A 22,620-nucleotide genomic window follows, 5' to 3' on the forward strand; every position below is an offset into this window, starting at 1 on the left:
TTTTGACACATTTTTGGGACCATTGCCATTTTTATAGCGATCAGTGCTTATAAAAATGCATTGGATTACTATAAAAATGCCACTGGCAGGGAAGGGGTTAACACTAGGGGCGGGGAAGGGGTTAAGTATGTTCCCTGGGTGTGTTCTAACTGTAGGGGGGGGTGGACTCACTAGGGGAAATTACTGATCGCTGTTCATACATTGTATGAACAGACGGTCAGGCATTTCTCCCTCTGACAGGCGGGTGATCGCACCCGCTGGGCACACGCGTCAGGATCAGGGACGAGCGGGTGGCGCGCGCGCCCCTAGTGCCCGCTTCGCGAGGTGAAGTAGAGCTACGTGCTCTCGCGCAGGGGAGCCGACCTGCCGTCGTATAACTGCGGAGACTGGCCGGCAAGTAGTTAAGCTAGTGCATTGTTGGTTCACTTACCTTTTCCTTCAATTTCCCTTCTAAATGTTTTTTTTCTGTGTCTGAATTTCTCACTTCCTGTTCCTCCTTAGTAAGCTTGCCCCCATCATCCGAGCTGTTCTGGCTGGGGGTTAGTCAGCCAGAACAGCTTACTGAGGAGGAACAGGAAGTGAGAAATTGCAATCAAAGAAAAAAAAAACCTTTAGAAGGGAAATCGAAGGAAAAGGTAAGTGAACCAACAATGCACTAGCTTAAAGGAACCTATTTAGAAAATAAAAAACTAACCTTTACAACCCCTTTAAGGTTACTTTAGATGTTAAGGATTAATTTTCAGGGCTGGGTTAATTTTAGGTGTTGGGGGCAAGGTTGAGGGTCAGGTTTAGGGATCAGGTTAAGTATTAGACTTCAGGTGAAGGTAGGAGTAAGTTTTCAGGCCAAGTTACAGGTCAGAGATGTGTTTTTTTTCTGTGCTAAAAGCCGCACATAGAGAACTGCAATTACCAGACTCCTGGGACTGAAAACCAAAACAAAATAATATAGGAAGGATATATAAAAGTGTGTGGAGATAAATAATACCTATCTATGTAACTTTCTAAAGATGATGTTACATTTTTTATAATAGTAAACCCATTTGCAAGAACATCAACATTTGTATGTGAAAGGAAGCAAAACTTAAAATATTGAATTAAAGTTGAGCATATCATCCTGTTTTGGGTAACATTTTGGCTTTTCGTGAACAAAAAGCACCCCTTGTTTCGTATGATTGAAAAGTAGACTTAAATCTTGAGGCAGGGTTTTAAATAGCACCTTGAACTTGTAAATACAAGCATTTATTTATGGATCTCTCTCCTAGAACCTGCTTATTACAGCCGCATAAACTCCCACATTGTCCCCAGAGAGGAAACTCAGACATACTCCAGAGAGACTTCCAAACCAAGGAGTGAGAGAAGAGCAAGCAGTGAAAGCTAGGCAAACGCACAGAGAGCCATAGAAAAAGTGAAGGACGGAAAAGGGATCCAGGAGGCTTGAAGGTATGTGTAAAAGGGAATAAATTGGAATAGTCTGCACAAAATTAAGTAATTGTAACAAAAAGGTGCAGGGGGAGGCAGAGATCCACGAGTCAGACAGCCATAAGGAGGGGGGGCGAAACAGGAACGGAAAGACAGAAATCAAAATATTGGCATTTAAAGGAAATAGATGAAGAAGAAGAGAGAAGACTGAAAAGCAGTGAATACTGGTAAGTCTAAAAGAAGTTAAATAAGAACTTTCAGGACAGTTAGCACCAGCATCAAAGCAATAACATTAAGTGATGGCATTAGGCTGCTAGTAGTTCGGAATGGACAGTTTTTTATGTGGTTAGAAAGAAATAGATTGCATAAGAACATATGAAGCGCACTGTATAGGGTGACTGTGATTCACAAATGAAGTTCTGAAACATTACATGTATTACTGCAGACTGTATTGAATTGCAATTTATTTTTCCTACCGTAGTGCATTCTTTAATATTATACTAAATAACCGCTGACTTATTTTTCTTGGATGTAATGGAACTGGAATATGGAACTGGATTTATGTGGGCTACTAAGGCTGACATGCTTCCAAATAATTACTTGTGCCTGCCTTTCACTGGTTTCAATACTTCTTAAGTCACTGAAAAGAACAAGCATGCAGTAAGTGAAGTCAGAACCCCTGATCGGCATACTTGTCAAAGGTTTGTGACTCCAAGTACTGAGGCTAGAGAAAGTCAGACAAGCAGGATTTTCATAAGCTCAGCAGTGACAGCCTACACATTCAGCAGGGGCTAGCTTAATTTGATCAGTGTGTGGTAGTCCCTGCTAGATAGAAGTCATTCGTTTGATTGACTTCTGTCAAAGAGACCTGTAGACCTGCAGCCACTGACCAAAGTAATAATGACTAGACATGTGCACACTGAAATATTTTGTTTCGTAATTTCGTTTTCGTCCGAAAAATAAATTTATTTAGTTACTCCCGAAATTTGTTTTTATTTATTTCGAATCTGTCATTGAAGGCTTATGGTGTCTGTCGAATGTTCTAAGAAGAAGAAGGGAAAAAAAAATTCGACAGAATCTTTAAAAAAAATAAAAATTTGACTCTTCATGTCTCTCTATGTCGAATCTTCATGTCTCTCTATGTCAAATCTTTTCTCTTTACGTAGAATAATATTGGACTAATAGAGTTAAGGTTAGGCACAATTAAGGTCAAATCTGTCATTGAAGGCTTATGGTGTCTGTCGAATGTTCTAAGAAGAAGAAGAAGAAGAAGAAGAAAAAAAAAAAAAGAAGATTCGACAGACACCATAAGCCTTCAATGACAGATTTGACCTTAAATGTGCCTAATTTTAATAAAATAAAAAAAATTTGATTCTTCATGTCTCTCTATGTCGAATCTTCATGTCTCTCTATGTCGAATCTTTTCTCTCTATGTCGAATCTTCATGTCTCTATAATGTCGAATCTTTTCTCTCTATGTCAAATCTTTTCTCTCTATGTCGACTCTTCTTCATGTCTCTATAATGTCGAATCTGTTCTCTCTATGTCGAATCTTTTCTCTTTATGTAGAATAATATTGGACTAATAGAGTTAAGGTTAGGCACATTTGACCGCAACGAAAACAAAAATAAAGCATTTGTTTATGTCGGATCTTTCGTTATCGTTTGTTAAACCGATAACGAAAATACCTGAAATTCAAACGAAAATGCATTCGGACGAAAACGAATGCACATGTCTAATAATGGTTGGTGTCAGAATGCAATCTCCCTGCAGGGGAATTGACCCATCCATCTCTAACTGTGTATGCTAGTTTGAGTATACGTTTCCTTAACTTGACAGTGCAGAGAGACATGTGCAATAATCAATACCACCCCATCAGATTTCACCTTTAATTGTTTTAAAAAAAAATGTAAAAAAATGAAAGATACTTGTTGATTAGTGCCTACATTGCAACAGGCTGAACTCATTATACATAGTTACATAGTGCATATCGGTGCATTTTGTGCATGAATTTTGTGTTTTCAGATGCTCAGACCTTTGCTTACTCATGTTGTTTCCTGCACAATGCTCCATTCATCCTAAAGAATAATAGATTTCCACTGCCAATTACAGCTGACAAAGTTGGTACATAACTGCAATCACAGATCTTAATGCCCATAAAAGGGCAACCTTACTGCCCTATTCACACTTTATTGCTTATTAAAATAATTTTGGAATAGATTGTTTGAGCTTTCAACAAGAAAGGCGAAAGTTAAAGGGGTTTTAAACCCTCAAGGTTTTTCAACTTAATGCATCTATTCATTAAGGTAAAAAAAAAACCTGTGCTGCAGCTGCCCCCCAGAGCTCCCCCGTTTACTTACCTGAACCCAGACTTTCCAGCGGCGGGAATGAGCACACTAACTCCAGCCGGTGTCTTGGGTCCTGATTGGATAGATTGATAGCAGGGCAGCCTCCGAGTCCTGCGGTCTGTGTCAATAGACGCAGCAGCAGGGCACGGGAGTGCGCCCACATGAGTGCCCTGAGGGAGAGTGACTCTCCAACTGGGCACTCAAGAACAGGAGGAGCCAGGCGCACCGCTGAGGGAACCCAGAAGAGGAGGATCGGGGCCACTCTTTGCAAAACCATCTGCACAGAGGAAGTAAGTATAACATGTTTGTTTAAAAAAAAAAACGCAAACCTTTAGTTACCCTTTAATGGATAAAACCCACAGACAAAAATGTAATGCACTGTATGTAATATATTGCAACTTACAGTCCTTGTAAGGACATGTGCTGGCTGCTTTAGTTTTATTTTTTTCAAGCTAAGAATGCTTTCAGCAAATAGAGATGTAGCGTTACTCCCATAGGAGCCGCAGGGATTACTTTACAAGATTGGGGATACAGTGTTGGCAAGCACTACTATAGGAAAAACATTTGTGGGGGAACTTATTGCAAAAGGAGCAGTGTGACCAGGCAGTGATAAAAGTGAATAGAATTCTGTGATGCATCACTAAGGGATCACCAGCAGGAGGAAGAAGGTTCTAATTCCCCCTATATACATCTTTATTGCGACCTCATTTAGAATACTGTGTCCAATTCTGGAGACCTCACTTACACAAAGATATTGATAAAATAGAACGAGTCAAGAGACATTTAACAAAAATGGTGAATGGTCTGGGGGATAAAACATATTGAGAGTGACTTCAGGAACTTAATATGTACAGTCTGGAGGAAAGAAGCTAAATGGGAAACATGATTGAACCCTTTAAATACATTAATGGGGTGAATAAGGTTCAGGAGGGCAGTTTTTTCCAATATGAAACCAAAATCAAGAACACGGGGACATGACCTCAAACTAACTGGAGGAAAGTTCAAAACGAATCTTAGAAAGTAATATTTTACTGAAAGGGTAGTTGGTGCTTGGAATACACTACCAGCAGAGGTAGCAAGTCAGTCAACAGTTTATAGCTTTAAACATGCTTGGGACAAACTTAGTTCTATACAAACAAAAGGCAAAACAAACAAACAAAAAAAAAAATGGGCAGACTCGATGGACTATTCGGGTATTTTTTCCTGTTAATTTTGTATGTTTCTATGTCCGGGTCTTCCCAAATTCAGCCCCACAGCCAGGCACTAGACATGCATTCTTTTTCATCCGAATGCATTTTCATCAGAATTTTGGGGATTTTCATGTTCGTTTTAACAAACAATAACAAACATGCAGAACCTAAAATTCAAAAAAAAATATGCTTTATTTTCGTATCCATTATATTTTCGTATCGTTGTGACAACAGTTTGATATAGATAGATAGAAGATTCAACATGACAGTGACAATGGTGATCTGTGTCTATCAAACCTGCGGTTGAATGTGTCTAACCTAACTCTATTAGTCCAAGTTTTTTCGACATAGAGAGTAAAGATTCACTATAGCGACATGAAGATTCGACGAACATTTACAGTCAAATGCTCCACCCATAGGCTATAGAAGAATTCTAATATTGTTTGACTAGTAATAATAATTAATAATTATAATTATACCTCAGACAGGAGGCTCATATCTTATGCATTATCTTTCTTTAATAATGCCCATAGCAGAAATACAGTAAACATTTATTGTAACTTAAAAGAAAAAATTCAAAGAACTACCCTTCCCAGCAGTCCCTGGGCCAGTGTAGCCCCTCCCAGACCGTAGTCTATATAAGGGACTGTCTGAGGTAACCTCTTCCTCTTTCTTTCTGCTCATGGCAGAGCACAATCCCCCGTTTCTGCGCTTTATTTCTGTCTGCCTGACACCGGACCGGTGTCAGGCAGATATGTTTGAGAGGCCACGTTTGTTTGTTTCCAATTTCTTTGACGTCGGAGCACTGCGGCGTCCGTGCGGGATCCGCGCTGTTTTTCATTCGCTCCCTCGGCGGGCGCCATGCCTGGGCAACTGTCCCCCCCCTCCCTCCCCACGCTCCCCTTCGCGCGCTCAGGTGGGGGGCGGGGTCTCCGCCGCGGCCGCTCCTCTCCTCTCTTTCGGTGCCTCTCTCGGTATCGAGAGCGAGACGGGGGAGAACGGTTCTCATCGACCGTTCCGTCCCTCACAACCTCGGGCCAATAAGAACTCCAGAGGCCGTAGTCTCGCGAGACTTCCCTCTGGAGTTAGAATCTCCTCAGGCTCCCCTCACACCGCAGGATGTCCTTCCCAGCGGTGTCGTAGCCAGGAACCTGCTGCTGTTTCACCATGCTTTCAACCACTAGATGGCAGTACATCTTTTCAGATATATATATATATATATAAATATATATATTTCATTCCAATGAATCAATATCTAATAAATAAATTAATTAATTAATTAAATTAAATAATTTAAATAACCGAATCTACAATAAATAATTCAATATATACTCAAATTATATTTCTGGGGAATTTATTCCCTAGAACATATACCTTATTTATCCGAATAAATAAATAATCAATATGTAGATAGATCAATAAATCAATAAATTAAATAAAGAAATTATAGCATGTTTATCTCCAGGGAATTTATTCCCTACAACATACTCCTAATAAATAATGAATTAAATAACTATCTAAGGATTGAATGAATAAATACATTTATTATTAATGATATTATTATTAATATATATTATTACTTATAATATATAACTAAATCCATTATTCAGTTTTACATATAATAAATTATAGATGGATTGTACAAATTATATATTCATTATATAAATAAATTATACAAATATGTATAAAAAATTGTATTGAATTGTACAAAGATTCTACAATTTAATGAATATCATGGCATTGTTCATGCCGGTACCCCGGATAGGGTGGACACAGTCCTAGGAGGCCAAATCTCAACAGTGTTACACAGTTGCCAAAACTGATCGGTAGACCAATCTTTACGACCATGGCGTCGGTTACCCCCGCCTGCACACCATATGCCTGGACCATCTGGCAACGGTCTACCACCCCTGAGAAGGGCTGGGCGTTCCAAAACGCTGCCACGTTTCTGTGGCCCTTGACTCCCCGACAGGGGAAGTAAATAATATGTCCCAGGCAGTACCCTACCCGGACTGCCGACCCACTGCCCTCCCAGACTCCGACCGACCCCCGAGCCTCGGGGAGATGCACATGCAGAGGCAGCGATCCGTTAGACGGACTAAGCCAGACCCATTCGTGGACTCTTCCAGAGTTGTCCGTGGAGTCTGAGGCGGCTAACACCTTGAGTCTGAGGTTGTAGATGATGAGAATGATGATGAGTGTTAGGGCAGTGGGCACATGGCGCTCTATGACGACGCCAACCCTGTTCCCAGGGTAACACTCTATGGATTCTCGTAGAGAGCCATTATAGATCCGGGGGCGATATGCCATCCACACTCCGATGACTGGGCACCTCCACCCGAGGTGATCCAATATATCACATAATGGACCCGGAGATCGGTCGAAAAACTCACCGAATCATTTTCAGGGCGTAACCCCCTTCCTTTACCATTTATGGCTGTGCACACTCCCGAGGTGAACCCCATACCCTGGGGGTATCCCACCATACACGGGAAATCCCCCAAGCTGGGAATAGAGAGGTCCTTCGGATCATACAGACCAGGGCCTTGGATCTTTGGGACCTATCACCATCATCCCACACCTTAGTGAGCAGGCCACGCCGCTGAACAGCCGACTGACCTGTCCCAAATCGGGGCTGGGCCCAACGGGCGGTCGCCTCCTGGGATGCGTGGACACTACGGGTCCGACTGGACACCGCCGCTCGAATCTTAACGTGGCTTGTTCCCCAGCTGTCTCACCTAGCCGAATCAGACCCCGGTCCGACCACCGAGGGCAGGCTAGTCGGGATCACGCTGATTAAGATATTCCAAGACGGTAGGGCTCTATTCCATCCCGGATGAGCCCAAACGTCATCAAAGTCTAACACGGTACAGTGCCGGTCTATCAGGATTATAGGACCGGAGATGGACCTAGTCCCTCTTTCCTCGGTCTTCAGACCTGAACACCGCCCTAATAGACAACGAATTGCAGGGCCTCTGGTTCACCCAAACGATAGTGGAGACGGACCCGCTCTCCCCGGGTTTCCCCAAGAACGTCTTCCTGGTCAGGAAAGGAGGGCGGTTATCACCCGGTAGTAACTTGAGAAATCTCTCGTAATTACCGTATACAGTGACGACATTCTGCGACACAAAGGGTGAGGTTGATTATCTACTTGGACGACCTACTCTTAATGGCTCGTACCCCTCGCCTGGCGAACGAATACGCCTCCGGGACAGTCCCCCATAGATCACGGGGAATCTATCCTCTCCCCATCTCAGGAGGTAGAGTTTTAGGGTTCTTGGTGGACACCAACCTAGTGCTCCTTCGGCTACCCATGACCACTTGGCCGCCATCTGCACGAGGTCAGTATCGTGCTGGGCTAACGACGGGTATCCTTACGCGGACTGGCTCGCCTGGTTGGCCTGTTTCTGGCGTTAATCCAGGCCATTTGTCCAGCTTCTTTCACTATCGAGACCTTCAGAGTCTCAGTCCCTACGTCTTTGCCAGGGGCTTCACTGTGCAGACGTCGTCACTCTGGACACGGAAGCCATAATTGAACTACGGTGGTGGCTACGTCAGGTCGACAGATGGCACGGCAGGTCCACCTGCAACTCCACTACGGATTCATCTTGGAATAGGTTGCCAACCACCTCGGTTGGGGTACTCGATGCGGTCCCTCGTCCACAGGAGGGGCGTGGCCCACAGCGGAGTCTCTGCTGCACGTTCACACGTGGAAATCCTGACGACCGCCTTGCCATCAGGACTCTAATGCCACACACGTCCACCTAATGGATCTAGCAAGATCTCTGACATTTCTGCCTGGAACGCGACATCGTTCCAGCTGCGAAATGTACCCCAGGCACTTCCGCTATGGTGTTAGATTGGAATTCTCGTTACCCGCCCAATTCCATCGACTGACGACTGCACCGGTCAGTGTTCCTGGCCCTTGCTCCCTTATGGGATCCTTTCTCTCCCCAGTCTGTACGGGGATCTGCACCCTCTATTCACGACGCACGTCCTACTTCTCTTCGCATGGTTGGGTTTTCGGGGTGTCGGTCACGGACAGTGACCTTTTCTTTTATAACGGGGGTTCCACTTGCCTTGATCTAGGCCTTGGGACTAGATATACATTTCGATCATCCGGAGGACTCTGGGTTAGTTGGTGATCAACGACAAGTTAACCTCATGAAGGCGTTCGTCTGAGATGACCAACTACCTGGTGGACTCGTTTGAGTCCGGGAGGTCCTATAGCTCCCCTGCGCCTTCCGCGCTGCGAACTCGGACTACCGCTCCCTTGTAGACTTACTACCGGTGGGATAACACCCATGGTGTACCGACTTAGTAAGCGTTAAGTTTCAACGCCCATCACACCCAGGGTATCAACGCTCTTGGGAGGTGATCAGTGGTCCTGACCACGCGCCAGGACTGGGGGGACAATCTCACTCTGTCGGAGGTTATTGTCGTTTGAGCTACTGCCCCCTTGTGTCTGATTCCGTCAGACGCATATCGGGTGTCACGACGTTGGCCATTCCAGGCGTCGGATCCCGCCTCGGAGAGTCGGGGTTTTTCCATCGTGCGTAGGACAGCGGCGGGACTTCATCGTTTTTTTTCTACCCGTTCTTCCCCGCACATCATACTCCGTTGTCTACGGATTTCTTAGTCCTTCACGGTCCCACTGCGATCTTCGCATCTCTTCCTACTCCTCATTCCTACGCTAAACCTCAGTTTCCGGTTTCCTCAGCTACGCTAGCCAGAGGGGTACGATCAATCATGGAAATGGCAGCGTCTTACGTAACCCCGTTGGGCGCCCACCCCTCCAGAGGAGCGGTGGCTCCTAGGTCATCACCCCGGGCGGCTCCCTATAGGATTTACGGCTAGTGGCGGACTGGTAACCACGATTGCTTTCCGCCAATTCTGCTTGGATCGGAGGAACACATATCTATATCAATTTTGTAGTTGTTTCATTTGTTATCATCTATATATGCATTGTTATAGCTTTGAACTTGCATAAGATATGAGCCTCCTGTCTGAGGTATAATTCGAGATTTTCCTAGCTTGTGACGGAAAATATTGATTATATGAAGACAGGAGGCGAGTATCTTCCCTCCCGACCCAACCCTGTCACGAGGTTGTCTCTCTCTCGTTCTAGACTGTTGAACCACACACCCTGCAAGTCGGAGGCTGGTACGCCCCGGCAGTTCGTTTTCACTAACCCCGTCGGGATTGCTGTTCCGTTTCGATCCATGGGTTTAGTTCACCGCAGATGGAGGCTCCTACTACGTTCCAGATCCGGAGTCGGGATGCCGTTGTGCCGTTGACTGAATCCGTTGGTCCATGTTCCTGAAGACGACTGACCGGTCGGCTCCGAATGGTTTTGGTTTTCCTATAGTCCCCGTTGGGATGAAGTTGGTCCGGATGAAGTTGGTCCGTGTTGGCCTTGTCCTTTCGTTTCCTCCAGATTCAGATGTTGTGTTCTGGTCGGAAGGTTCCCGGCAGCCGCGGAGATGTCTAATTGGACTTTCGGTTCCTGTTTACACTAATTCGCATGAAGAAAGAGGAAGAGGTTACCTCAGACAGTCCCTTATATAGACTACGGTCTGGGAGGGGCTACACTGGCCCAGGGACTGCTGGGAAGGGTAGTTCTTTGAATTTTTTCTTTTAAGTTACAATAAATGTTTACTGTATTTCTGCTATGGGCATTATTAAAGAAAGATAATGCATAAGATACTCGCCTCCTGTCTTCATATAATCAATATTTTCCGTCACAAGCTAGGAAAATCTCGAATTATTACTAGTCAAACAACATAAAAATTCTACTATAGCTTGTGGGCGGAGCATTCAACCGGAAATGTGCGTTCAAGGCGTCGTACAGTTTAGCTGCTTCGTCGAATCTTCATAGAACAGACACCATAAGCCTTCAATTGACACATTTTACCTTAATTAATTCGGATTTTTGGACAAATGCATTTTATAACAAAATTAAAACAAATTTCGGGAGTCTACCAGGCACACAACAGGCTCATTCACTCTTTCTCCAAAAAACAGTCTAGGGGATGTTGCTTTTCTTGTTTTTATTTTTAGAGAACTTGAATAGGGATAATATAGATAGAGGGGTCTCAGGGATTCCCCACAAACCCCAAAACTCCAATGAAAATTATGGGCGGGGAGGACTATACCGGTACTGTTGTGTATAGGTTCAAAAACCTTGGTGATTCACATTAGATAAGTTTAAGAAAAGTTTATTTACATATAGACATCATTGACAAAAATAAAAACTACATCACATTAAAACATATTACAAAAATACAAACTTGACCACAGTCTGGTCACCGGTTGTGCAATCCCATTTCTTAACAAGAGGGGTGGGGTATCGGTGAGAAAATTGCAATCATGAGACCAACAGTCTCTAGTCTCGACTAGTTTCGCTTTCGCTTCGTCAGGAGACGGTCTAAAATATAACATAGAACATATATAAGACATTAAAAACAACAACACATCGATGTTTATCTATGTCGGGGGTTTATGTGGGAAACACCCCGAAAAGTCGTATGATGCGTAATAGGGGAATTTTTGTCACATCATGTCTCCTACCTAGTAGCACAGCGTCCCTTAGCCCCAGAGAGGGGGTCCCAGGCAAACAGTGGATAAGTATCTCACACGTGGACCAAGACCAAGTCTTTGAGGCAGACCTGGATAATAAGGATATGTGTCAATGGTGATGATAAGTTGATTACATATTGAATCAAAGGGTGTGGTAAGTGTGAAAAAAAGCTGCTGAAAAGTGCAGTAGTGTGAACCACTCCGAAAGAAACTCCAATAGGGAGAGGTAAACATCATAGGAATATTCCTCATAGGAGGAACTAAGATAAAATGGTGAACAAACTGAAGAAAAGGATTGAATGAGAACGGGAAAAAGGCAGGGGGGGAGGGGAGGGGGGATTATTTTATATATTAAAATAATAGGACGATGGTACATCCCCTACAAAATTTTATGGTTTCAATGATAAAAGGTTTAATCATATTTTGAATAGGGATAAGGGTAGTGGTGGGATGAGAACTATGTACACTGAGGATCTTCCTTTCTGCTTTAAGTAGTACTAAAACCAGTACAGCAAAGTCTCTTCTCTTTAGTGGACAATATCTGGACAGAGCTCTTCTACACACCAGCTGGTGTCCCCACATATCCACAGATGACTATACTAGGCACCAGAGGGGTAGCTAGAGCACAAGGTCCTTAAAATCCAGTAATGTCTGTATCACAAGGCCCAGAGACAGATAGGTGCCTCTTTTCAACCTTCCAAGTGATATCCTTCAGTGATACCAGACAGATCTGTGGCAGACAGCTCCCCTCAGTCAGCTTCTTCTAAGCACCCGGGTCTCTGCATTCCTCCCTCAGGTCACCAACCTGAGGCATTCACATGGCAGCCTTTGCCTGAGAGGGCAGCGTGCCCCCCTCTAGCTGGACTTCTCCACTCTGGGACAAGATCCAGAGCTCAGTGTGTTCACTGAATAAATACAGTCTCCTGCCTCTCTGGGATAAGCTAGGGCTATGTCCATATATATGCTGCCAGTTGCATACCTTTCCCAACTAATATCCAGAAACGTCTCAAGTCTCCCGGATACAGAGGAAACTAAAGACCAGCCTGGCAGCATCTGAACACACTAAGCAGACCTGATTAGCAGATTGCATCTTCACTGATTACAGTGAGCAGAATATGCGTTCTCCTGTCAGACCAAACACTGTCTACAGTGTAGCAACTAAATTTGCCTATCAAAACCCAACTAATACTAACATATCTAATCCTATCACCTACCTAGGAGGGTGCTACAGAGAAAAATTCCTGTTGGTCTTTCTTGAAATGCAATGTCCTTGTCACTTCATGTAAATTGCACTGAAGAATATCTTCCTTCCTAGCTATCTTCTGTAATCTGCTAATTACCTTGGGGGGCTCCCCGTGTAATGAACATGAAGAGATACAGGTCTGTTTGTAGTTCATATTCAGAGAGCAGCCAAGGCTGACAACCATAGAGGAGTGACACCCATGGACAGGATATGTGTTATCTGTAGGATTACCAGGTATAAATTAATCAAAAGAGAGCAGCAGGATCAACCAGTTTTTTTGCAGAATACAGAAAAAAAATATTATAGTGACTGGTTGAGTATGAACAGCATGTAATACAGCGTTTATTGATAGTTTTTATGATGTGAGTTTAGTGACACTTTAACTGCAATGTAAATAATAGTACCATACCACCACCATAACCACTTTTGAGTGCACTTTAGGAAAATGGCTAGGATATACTGTAGTGCAATGTCCTCTGAAAGGTACAGTACCTTATAGCATATGCAATAGGTAAAGGTCTCTGTGTAGCAGCTGTAAAAAGACAGGGGCAGATCCTCAAAGAAATTACGCCGGCGTATCTGTTGATACGCCGCGTAATTTCAAATTTTGCGCGTTGTATCTTTGTTTTGGTATCCACCAAACAAGATACGACGGCATCTGTTTTAGATCCGACAGGCGTACGCCTTAGTACGCCGTCGGATCTAAGATGCAATTTTCCGGCGGCTGCTGGGTGGCGTTTCCGTCGTATTCCGCGTCGAGTATGCAAATTAGCTATTTCCGACGATCCACGAACGTACGAGCGGCCGTCGCATTCTTTTACGTCGTTTCCGTTCGGCTTTTTCCGGCGTATAGTTAAAGCTGCTATTGAGATGTTAAGTATGGCCGTCGTTCCCGCATATAATTTTGAAAATTTAAATTCGTTGCACTCTGGGAGTTTTGCCGGACGGGGCATGCGCAGTTCGTTCGGCACGGGGACGCGTTTCATTTAAATGAAACACGCCCCCTAATCGCCGCATTTCAATTCCGTGCCCTTACGCCGCGAGAGGTACACTACGCCACCGTAACTTACGGCGCAAATTCTTTCAGGATTCAAACCAAAGCCAGATAAGTTACGGCAGCATAGCGTATCTCAGATATGCTGCGCCGGTGCAGATCTTTGTGGATCTGCCCCAAAGTCTTTATTCCTAACTCTTTAGCTGGCTAAAGAGAAAGATGCCGCTCAGGTGTGGAAAGCTTCAAAATAATTGCTTCTCCCAGAACCATGGGTGCAGCCAATGCATGTGAGATTGCAAAAGAATGGATTCTTCTGGACAGCCGCACTCCGAATAAAAATTGCCTTTATTGTAAATCCAAATAAAAAACAGCACTACATGTCACAGCACACCGGCAGAGTTGACGCGTTTCACACTATACTTAGTGTTTAATCGTAGCTATGATTGAACACTAAGTATAGTGGCTAGTGTTGGGGCCCAACAAACAGAAAAATAAAAAACACACAACGATTTCTACACACCCTAAAGAGTTAAACTACAAAAATGATTTATTGCTTAAAAAGCGATGTTCAAAAAAGTTATTAGCACAATACCCTAGATCCCCCCATATAGATTAAATTAAGATTCCCTATGTAACAAGGGAGTTCCTTAATTGTCTTGCGCTTCCCTAAAATAAATTCCTTAAAAAAATAGACAGAATGTGGAGGGCAAAGCCACCCCTCATAGGACCAAGGGGAAGAGAGGAAAACCACACAGTCAGCAGACCCACCCTCCCCAGTGTATGATCACACTGAATAATACACATAAAAACAGCCTAGTCATAAGTCAGTCGGTCATTGGGGCTGAGCAAAAAAGGGGATTAGAAACAAACACATCAGTATGCAGGAAAAGTTTTAGCATTCGTTATCCAATGGGAAACACCCTGACAAGCAGGTGTGTATAACCAATAGTGTAATCAGTTCTGACTGCTCTTGTGCAGGCAGGTAATTATAAAGAGCAAAGAGATATACAGACACTGGGAGAACTATAATAAAGTGGTGTACATTATTAATCCGGTCTATTCAGGTATTATTTCACCATGGTGTGTATGTACTAGCCAGGATCTAGGATAACAACACTAAGGTTTCCTGTTGTTTCATTGCAAACTGACCCCCAACACTGACCAATACTGCATGATGAGTACATTTGAGGGGTGGATCTCAGATATCTATTTGAGAGCAGATGTCAACAGCAGGGATGGACTGGCCATTGGGACTACAGGGAGTTTCCCGGTGGGCCGATGGCTCAGTGGGCCGGCTTCGGTGACAACGGACTGCCGCCCCCCTCTGCTCCTCTGTCTCTCGCTCCTAGCAGCACTCACCTGGGGGGAACAAAGAAGCAGGGGGAGGACCAGAGGAGCAGGGACGACGACAGAGGAGCATGGGGGAGGAGACAGACCGCTGACTCAACAGCTATGGCCTGAGAGTTTCTCACTTCTGCCTAATCTTGTCCCATAAGGGGGGGCACCGAACTGATTCTTTGCCCCGGGTAAAATAATGTCTAGCTTCCCCACTGGTACTGCCTATAAGAGTACCAGTACCAGCCGTTCTACTCTAATAAAGTAGAACGGCTAGTGGCTAGTGAAGGGGGAGAGGGGGCTTGGGTGGCCGGGTGGAGGGGTGCGGGAGTTGTCCGGCCACCATAGGAGAGACCTGTCAAAGTGGGCCAGTCTGGATGAAGTCCAGGGCCAAATTTCTGTCCCAGTCCAGCCCTGGTCAACAGTGTATCTGTACACCCATATCTAGGCTAACAACACTGAGATTTCATGCTATCTCACTAGAACTTAACCCCACACACTTATCTATATCTATTTACAGTATTTCCTGCACTTCATTATAATTCACGATTGTAGTCTGCATGGGAACCCGGGTGTGTGCTTTTTACGGCAACGTTGTCCTATGTTTTAACCTGTATTGCACAGTCCGCATTACTGTATCTGTCCAATTTTGATATATACTAAAGTTCATAATTATAGGACCACTGTTCACCTTATTCCCCTCCTCCCTGTTGAACTCCTGGGGTATCTTCCCCACTTTGTGTCTTCATTATTTCACCCTGCTTGGAACATTATCACAGATTCAATTGTAATGAGCATAACCGCTTAAGGGAATTCCTGCAAAGTGCAGGTAGTTCCTGTCACTCACAGCAATAGATACGATTTCTCAATGCTTCAGTCTGCTTGAATTACTCACTGCTCCCGCTAGTCATCATACAGAGATCTCCACAAATCTTAGTGGGAGTAGATCTGTTGGTGTATGGCCGATAAATACATTTCTCCAGCAGGTAGTTTTCTTGTCCGTGATGTTCAGGTTAGTTTAGTACGATGCTTCAGTGTGTCTGTAAAAGATAATAGTTCTCCAGAGAAGGTGGAATTCCCCAATCAGATTTCAGTGTGTCTGTTAAAGATAGTAGTTCTTCAGAACCCTTTGGAGATTTGGATGGAATTCTCCAATCAGGTGGACTTCTCCAGTTTGTGCATCATACTGTATGCTCAGGTTTTATGTCCCTGAAAAGGGGTGGCTGGGGCACATAAAGAATGGGGGTGCTTGGCCCAGCGTTAGATGTTTACACGTTTCATTCCCATAGACCCGGAACTTCGTCAGAACACATTTTTCATGGGTATTATTGAGTGTGATCATATGTAATGTCTCTTTCCATTACGGGATAGTGTGGTATTAATGTGTGTGCTTACACAGGAATACACTGCCCCGTTTTAGGAACGAACTGCCGGGGTCCCGTTATAGTTGGCTTTGAGTTAATATTTAGATATTTGTAGGGGGTGCTTTACATTGGGGAGGGTGGGTCTGCTGACTGTGTGGTTTGCCTCTCTTCCCCTCGGTCCTATGAGGGGTGGCTTTGCACAGTCTGTCTGGTTTTTAGAGGAATTTATTTTGGGGAGGGTAAGCCCATTAAGGAACTCCCTTGTTACATAGGAAATATTCCTAGGGTATTGTGCTAATAACTTTTTTGTACATCGCTTTTTAAGCCATAAATTATTTTTTAGTTTCTCTTTAGGGTGTGTAGAAATATTTGTGTGTTTTTTTATTTTTCTGTTTCTTGGTTTAGTATATTATTGATTACACCCCTGATATTTATCCGGTGAGTACTACATATTTAGAACAGGTGGGATTCCCATTTCTTGCATATTTTTGTATAGTGTTGGGGTCCAGTTATACAGTTGGTGCACATGAATATAGTCCCAGTTACACCTGTGGACATCAAATAAGGCTAGTAGATGGTGGTATGATCAGTTCTGGAAATGTGCACAATAAAAAAAATAATTTGTTTTGGTTTCATTCATAAATAATACAATTTTGTCATAATCATTGCGTTAGAATAATTTGTTTTCAGAATTAAATTTTCATACTTGGATTTATTTTGTACATTTATTGTTTTGAATCAATTCATATTTTTGAAAATTTTAATATTCTTTTGTTATTTCAGAAGATTGGCTATATCCCTGCTAGTCCAACCCACAAAGAGAAATGGGATGACAATATCTCCTGAAGTCGCATGCATCCGAAAGTAACAAATGGAGCCAAATTATTTTCGGATTCATTAATTTTGGTATGATTTGGAGATTATAATGGATCCACCCCAAACATAATAAGTAGGAATCATCTTATTTCACTTGTATACCTTGCTGTATTTAATGCAATATACTGTATTTCCATTTCATGTGTATTGCATTTTTTATAATAATGAAAAATATTAATGTTAAAAGAATCAACTAATTATCAAAGACTGTTGCACTGCTTTCATCTGAATGAATCCGAATGAATACATATTAATCCATTCTGTTATTGCGTTACATGAATTTCCTTATTCCCAACTGACTTTGTTTGTTGGGCCGCACGCATACAAAATAAATGAATGATCTCTCAAGTTCAACCCCAATACAAAGATAATCTAATTAGAATATTCACGTTACGCTCACTAGAATAAAAACGACTGGATCTGAATCAATTTGGATCATTCGTTATGTCGTTATGTTATTTTGGATGCTTCATACATTAACAAAAGGCCCAGACTATAGCATGATGTCATCTGAATTAAACAAATGAATACAAACTAATTTGTTGTTTTTGCTAAAATGTATTTCAGATTCTTTGAAATTCGCTACTAATGTGATTCAGAGATTCCAATACATCTGAATCTCTGAATCATGCAAATTTCATCAGAATTTCAATTTTTAACAAAACAAATAACTCATGTCTGGTCAGTTCCTAAAGGGCCCAATCTATTTTTCTAGCAGCAGATAGTAAATCCCCACAGCTGTAGCTCACCAGCCCTAGAGATATTGCTGTTTACCATCTGGTCACACACAGCGATTTGTCCACTCTCTGCTCTGCACTAGGGATGAGCTTCGTGTTCGAATCGAACTCATGTTCGACTTGAACATCGTATGTTCGACCGTTCGTCGAATTACGGACGTTATGGGCCATTCGCGCCAAATTCGAGTGGCGTGTCACGGCCCATAATTCACTGCGGCATCGCAGTGCATTGCTGGCGGATGATTGGCCAAGCGTGCACTATGACCCGCATGCTTGGCCAATCACAGCTTGCAAAAAACGGAGAGCCATAATTGGCCAAAGCCAGGGTGGCTTTGGCCAATTATGGCTCAGGGGGTTTAGTACACGCCCCACACTATAAAGGGGCGCCTGCAAGTCGACCTTGTGTAGTGTGTTGCGGTGGTTAAGACAGAGAGAGAGTGTCATTTATTGCAGGTAGATAGAGCAGGCAGGCAGGCAGTTAGAGTTACAGTGTGTAGAGGATATATATGCATCCCAGGTGTTGTATATATATTTATACACTGTATTGAGTTTAGCTAGATCCGCTCTTCCTAATTTACTGACAGACAGGCAGGTGATTGTGCTAGCTGCAGTATTCTCATGTGGTGTACTGTCTGTGTCCTCTGCACATTGTGCACCTAGCATAAAGCTGGTGTTTCTCATATTTACTCCTAGAGTCAGGGATCTGCTCATATTAATACTACAGGCAGAGGATATTGCTGCAAGTACTTTCACGTGGTGTACTGTCTGTATCCTCTGCAGTGTGCACCTAAAGCTACGTGGTGTGTGTACTGTCCGTGTCCTCTGCAAATTGTGCACCTAAAGCTATGTGGTGTGTGTACTGTCTGTGTCCTTTGCACATTGTGCACCTAAAGCTACGTGGTGTGTGTACTGTTTGTGTCCTCTGCACATTGTGCACCTAACGTAAAGCTGGTGTTTCTCATATTTATTTCTAGAGTCAAGGATCTGCTTATATTAATACTACAGGCAGAGGATATTGCTGCAAGTACTTTCACGTGGTGTACTGTCTGTGTCCTCTGCAGTGTGCACCTAAAGCTACGTGGGGGGGGGGGGGGGGTACTGTCCGTGTCTTCTGCACATTGTGCACCTAAAGCTACGTGGTGTGTGTACTGTCTGTGTCCTCTGCACATTGTGCACCTAAAGCTACGTGGTGTGTGTACTGTCTGTGTCCTCTGCACATTGTGCACCTAAGGTAAAGCTGGTGTTTCTAATATTTATTTCTAGAGTCAGGGATCTGCTCATATTAATACTACAGGCAGAGGATATTGCTGCAAGTACTTTCACATGGTGTACTGTCTGTATCCTCTGCAGTGTGCACCTAAAGCTACGTGGTGTGTGTACTGTCTGTGTCTGTGCTATTTTTCTCAATGATTTTCATCCATATTGCAGGGACCAGGCATTACATTAAAGCCGCAAGCAGTTTTAAATTACTTTTTTCTTATAGTAATCTCATTACTAAACACGTGCCATTTCACAGGCATACTATAGACACCCAGCAAGTACGATATTTAAAGGAATTTTTCCATTTTTTTTTCACTTTAAGCATCATTAAAATCACTGCTCCAGAAAAAACGACAGTTTTTAAAACTTTTTTTCACATTGATACATGTTCCCTGGGGCAAGACCGGGGTTCTTAAACTCGTTTTACGACAATAACTTGCATATTAGGCTTTAAAATTAGAACTTTTGAAATTTAATGTTCGAGTCCCATAGACTTCAATGGGGTTCTAAATGTTAGCGTGAACGTTCGGTCCGTTCGAAGGTTCTGAGGCGAACCGAACGGGGGGGTGTTAGGCTCATCCCTACTTTGCACCCAGATGACTCTGGATATCAGTACTCTGGATCCCTCTCTGGCTGCTGATATGCAGCAGTGATGGTGCACCCTGAAAAGCGATGAACACTCTCTGGGCTCTCTCATGGCTAAAGTGTGTGTTTACAGGAAAAATGCAGATCTTTCCCCTCCTTCTGCAGGATCTGGTGTAGGCTTTAGTTCAGGCCCCATTATTTCAGTGGGCGGTGTCCCATGATCCTTTTCCAGCCTTTCATAAATGGTTCTTCTGCTCCTTGCGAGGGGGAGATGAAGTGAGCAGGGGATCACACTCAAAACTGATCTGAAACGGCATAGTAGTGAACAAATAAACAAGAAATTACAGCGCTCAAAGGGACCAGTGAGAAGAGAACTATTGCAATTGCTATATTAAATGAAGTTCATTTATTTGTTGGATGCACATAGAATTAATTAAATTAATTAAATAAAAAAAATCACAACTGTCAATGAGAATGAGATGATAAAATTGATAAAATGTATATGATAAAAAAGGAAAAGAAAACTCCTACTCATCGTTGAAGTGCTACAAAACTTAGTGTGTACGATCCCGCCATGATTCTAAGCACCAAGGGGTTAATGTCATCAAGTGTGCTCCGGGTCCTGATGTTAGATGACTGATCCAGATCCAGAATTGAAGTAAACAGACTGGGTTAGAATTGGAGACAAAAAACGCTATTTGTGATACAGCTGGTAGTTGGATGGTTAATTTCAGGCTTGCTGAACTCCAGGAGATGTGTTATAAATCGTGCCTGCTAGGTGTTCACGATCAGACAAGCTGATCAGGCAAGAAAGACACTGACAACCTGGGAGGCGCTCTGGAGGACACGCTCTGAAGTCGTCATCCTAAGACAAAGTCAGAGCGGGGACGAGGGGTGCACAGGTGCTGGGCTGGTCGTGAGCTCAGAGTGGCTGTGACGACCGCAGCTTACATGTTTCACGCTCCTGCGTTTTTTCAAAGCCTTTGAAATTACTGTACAGTAATATCTAGCAACCAATCAACAAGAAGAAATTATTTGCTGTAACCTCTAGCAACTAATCAGTGAGCCGTAATGATATTCTGTAACCTCTGGCAACCAATCGCAGTCACTGCCTGATCTGATATAGTAAACTGATTTTAAGTCTAGCTGATATTTATTGTATGTCTCAGAGAAGGTGAAGAGCAAAATTGCATGGGGGGCCTCAAGAAAATTGTTGCCCAGGGTCCAAACAACATTAAAGACTGCCCTGCTTAGAGCAGTAGAAATGTTAAACTCTCTCCCCTAGGAAGTGGTACCAGTTACATAGTTACATAGTTAGTCAGGTTGAAAAAAGACACAAGTCCATCCAGTTCAACCACAAAAAATAAAAAAACAAAATAAAAAACACAGTACAATCCTATACACCCAAATCCATACCCACAGTTGATCCAGAGGAAGGCAAAAAACCCCAGTTGAGTATGTTGACAACTTCAAAAAACTTTTAGGCCCCATACACACGAGAGGATTTATCCGCAGATACGGTCCAGCGGACCGTATCCGCGGATAAATCCTCTCGAGGATTTCAGAAGATTTCTATGCGATGGCGTGTACACACCATCGCATTGAAATCCGCGCTGAAATCCTCTGCCGATGACGTGTCGCGCCGTCGCCGCTATTATGACGCGGCGACGGGCGCGACGCTGTCATATAAGGAATTCCACGCATGCGTCAAATCATTACGACGCGTGCGGGGAATCCCTTTGGGCGGATGGATCCGGTAAGTCTGTACAGACGAGCGGATCCATCCGTTGGAATGGATTCCAGCAGATGGATTTGTTGAGCATGTCAGCAAATATCCATCTGCTGGAAATCCATCCCAGGGGAGATTTATCCGCGGATAAATATCCGACGGAGTGTACACACCATAGGATCTATCCGCAGAAACCCATTTGATGGGATTTATCTGCGGATAGATTCTATGGTGTGTATGGGGCCTGAGATGTCTTCTTCAGAAAGGGGGCTATGGGAATAAAAATCACACATAGACACACACACACACACACACATATTAAACTGGATAAATCTTATTTTCAACTTTATAACTACAAAACTATGTAAGGTATTAGTATCATTAATGTACATACTCCAATTTAAAACAAGTACTATGAGGAAAATTAACTAATAAAATAGCAGTATAGAATAAAGCATGCTGGATAAAAGCTTTTAAAAGGCAAGATTGCAAAATAATAATAATAGGGGATCTCAATGCCCAGGTTGGAAGTCTATATTATCAAAATGTTGGAAAAGAAAGAATATATAATGAGACAAAAGATGTACTTGGTTTTGCAAATGACATGGTGATTGGGGGTATTTTGCAGCAGTCAGCCAATGCATTATTAAGGAAGCAGAAGCAAAAGAATAGAAAGGAATGGTTTGATGAGAAAAGTGAGGAAGTGGCTCATAAAAGAATAAGACATCGGATTCGTCCTGGTCTCTTCCAGGATATGTAAAACCAGAATAAGAAGTACACTTTATAAAATTAGTATCATTAATGTACATACGTTGACTGAAAATAAGCCACCAAAAGAAAATGAACTTTTCTATAGCGTGCTTGAGATGAGCTTTAAAAAGGCATACTAATTACAGGGTATCTTAGAACCCAGTTTGGAAGGCTATATGAGTCTAATGGTGGGAAAGAAAATATACAAAGAG

General features: G+C 43.1%; 1 protein-coding gene across 3 annotated transcripts in view; it reads left to right on the forward strand.

Annotated features, from left to right (window-relative positions):
- Window positions 1–1,220: 1,220 nt before the first annotated feature.
- The window catches only part of MDFI (MyoD family inhibitor), a 59,088-nt gene continuing 37,688 nt past the window's right edge, over window positions 1,221–22,620 (forward strand). The window contains exons 1-2 of one of the 3 annotated variants that reach the window (XM_040337666.1): window positions 1,221–1,440; window positions 17,255–17,377. The gene's annotated coding sequence lies outside the window, so the exon portion shown is untranslated. The other 2 variants (XM_040337667.1, XM_040337668.1) reach the window with 2 other exon arrangements.

The sequence above is a fragment of the Rana temporaria genome, chromosome 2 (genome assembly GCF_905171775.1).
Source record: "Rana temporaria chromosome 2, aRanTem1.1, whole genome shotgun sequence".
NCBI classification, from domain to species: Eukaryota; Metazoa; Chordata; class Amphibia; order Anura; family Ranidae; genus Rana; species Rana temporaria.